A 3,021-nucleotide genomic window follows, 5' to 3' on the forward strand; every position below is an offset into this window, starting at 1 on the left:
TCCCAGCTGTTGCTGTGGTCCCCAGGTCCGATGGACCGACCCCCAAATAACTCCTTCCCTTTATACAGCAATACTTCCATCTGCCGTATGGGATCTGTATCACCTGACCACTGTCGTGTCCCTGACATCTTCTGGGAGATATGGACAACGCACTTATCTTGATGCCAGAGAGCAAATATCCCTCTGTGCATCTCACATACATATATATAGAATGCATCCTATTAAATGCTCTACATGAATAAAATATTTTCAGTCAGGGAATCCGACCAAGCCAACCCAGCACTGCATCTCCAGGCTGATGGCGATCGCTGGTCGCAGTATAACCACCGTATGTGTGTATATACTTTTTAGGATATTTTTCCAGCTTCCTATCAGCTGGCTCCTTGAGGGCGGCCGTATCTGGAGACGGTAACGCCACTTGATAAGCGTGTGAGCGCCTTATCACCCTAAGGGGTGTTTCCCAACGTACCCTAATTTCTGGCGGGAAAGGGTATAACGCCAATATTTGCTATCGGGGTAACCCTACGCATCATCACACACTTCATTTTATTTTATCTGATTCAGGAAAAACTACAGGTAGTTTTTTCACTCCCACATAATACCCTTTCTTGTGGTACTTGTAGTATCAGAAACACGTAACACCTCCTTCATTGCCCTTAACGTGTGGCCCTAATGAGAAATACGTTTGTTTATTCACCGTCGACACTGTATTCAGTGTCCGTGTCTGTGTCTGTGTCGACCGACTGAGGTAAATGGGCGTTTTTAAAACCCCTGACGGTGTTTCTGAGACGCCTGCACCGGTCCTAATAGATTGTCGGCCGTCTCATGTCGTCAACCGACCTTGCAGCGTGTTGACATTCTCACGTAATTCTCTAAATAAGCCATCCATTCCGGTGTCGACTCCCTAGAGAGTGACATCACCATTACAGGCAATTTCTCCGCCTCCTCACCAACATCGTCCTCATACATGTCGACACACACGTACCGACACACAGCACACACACCGGGAATGCTCTGACAGAGGACAGGACCCACTAGCCCTTTGGGGAGACAGAGGGAGAGTCTGCCAGCACACACCAAAAACGCTATAATTATATAGGGACAACCTTATATAAGTGTTTCTCCCTTATAGCATCTTTTATATATATACAATATCGCCAAAATCAGTGCCCCCCCTCTCTGTTTTAACCCTGTTTCTGTAGTGCAGTGCAGGGGAGAGCCTGGGAGCCTTCTCTCCAGCTTTTCTGTGAGAGAAAATGGCGCTGTGTGCTGAGGAGATAGGCCCCGCCCCTTTTTCGGCGGGCTCGTCTCCCGCTATTTTTGAAGTTAGGCAGGGGTTAAATATCTCCATATAGCCTCTGTGGGCTATATGTGAGGTATTTTTTGCCTCTAATAAGGTTTTTATTTGCCTCTCAGAGCGCCCCCCCCAGCGCTCTGCACCCTCAGTGACTGTTGTGTGAAGTGTGCTGAGAGGAAAATGGCGCACAGCTGCAGTGCTGTGCGCTACCTTTATGAAGACTCAGGAGTCTTCAGCCGCCGATTTTGGACCTCTTCTCTCTTCAGCGTCTGCAAGGGGGCCGGCGGCGCGGCTCCGGTGACCATCCAGGCTGTACCTGTGATCGTCCCTCTGGAGCTAGTGTCCAGTAGCCAAGCAGCAAATCCACTCTGCACGCAGGTGAGTTCACTACTTCTCCCCTAAGTCCCTCGTTGCAGTGATCCTGTTGCCAGCAGGACTCACTGTAAAGTAAAAAACCTAAGCTAAACTTTCTCTAAGCAGCTCTTTAGGAGAGCCACCTAGATTGCACCCTTCTCGTTCGGGCACAAAATCTAACTGGAGTCTGGAGGAGGGTCATAGGGGGAGGAGCCAGTGCACACCACCTGATCTGGTAAAAGCTTTACTTTTTTGTGCCCTGTCTCCTGCGGAGCCGCTATTCCCCATGGTCCTTTCAGGAACCCCAGCATCCACTTAGGACGATAGAGAAATGGGGAATTGATGCAAGGGACGAGAGTATTATACTCCCATTATATAAATCACTAGTGAGGCCACATCTTGAATACTATGTGCAATTTTGGGCCCCATATTACAAAAAGGATATCCTGGAGCTAGAAAAGGTTCAGAGGCGGGCGACCAAACTAATCAAGGGCATGGAGACGCTGGAATACGAGGAAAGGCTTGCAAGGCTAGGTATGTTTACATTGGAAAAGAGGAGATTAAGAGGGGACATGATCAACATCTACAAATATATAAGGGGTCAATACACAGAGCTTGGGAGGGACCTGTTTTCTATAAGATCTGCACAGAGGACACGTGGTCACTCGCTTAGGTTAGAGGAGAGGAGTTTCCGCACATTGAGGCGAAAAGTTTTTTTTCACAGTAAGGACAATACGTGTTTGGAATTCCCTGCCTAAGAGAGAAGTAATGGCGGACTCAGTTAATACCTTTAAGAATGGGTTAGATAAATTCCTATTGGACAAAGATATTAAGGGTTATGGAGTGTAGGCACGCATTATAGTTAATATAACTAGTCCTAACATAAAAATAACTAGTCCCATAATAAGACTGCATAGGAGACCACAAATAGGTTGAACTCGATGGCCAATTGTCTTTTTTCAACCTTAGTTACTATGTTACTATGTAGCTAAGGCAGGACTGGTTCTAGACCTTGTGGCGCCCAGGGCGAAAGTTTCCTGTGGCGACCAACACCCCTCCCCCCCCCCCGCCGCCTCAGGTAAAATAGAGTTGGAGCAACCAAAAATAGAGGCATGGCTTCTTCATAGGGAAGAAGCATGGCCACAGTTATCTTCTTGTACTTGTGCCCCCTGTAGCTGTGCCCCTGTAGCAGTGCCCCAATTGTTGTGAGCACAGTAGCTGTGCCCCCAGTAGTTGTGACCCCTGTAGCTGTGACCCCAGTAGCTGTGCCCCCTGTAGCTGTGCCCCCAGTAGCTTTGCCCCCTGTAGCAGTGCCCCTAGTAGATATGCCCCCAGTAGCTGTGCCCCCAGTAGATTTGCCCCCAGGAGAT

The sequence above is a fragment of the Pseudophryne corroboree genome, chromosome 11 (genome assembly GCF_028390025.1).
Source record: "Pseudophryne corroboree isolate aPseCor3 chromosome 11, aPseCor3.hap2, whole genome shotgun sequence".
Taxonomy (NCBI): Eukaryota; Metazoa; Chordata; class Amphibia; order Anura; family Myobatrachidae; genus Pseudophryne; species Pseudophryne corroboree.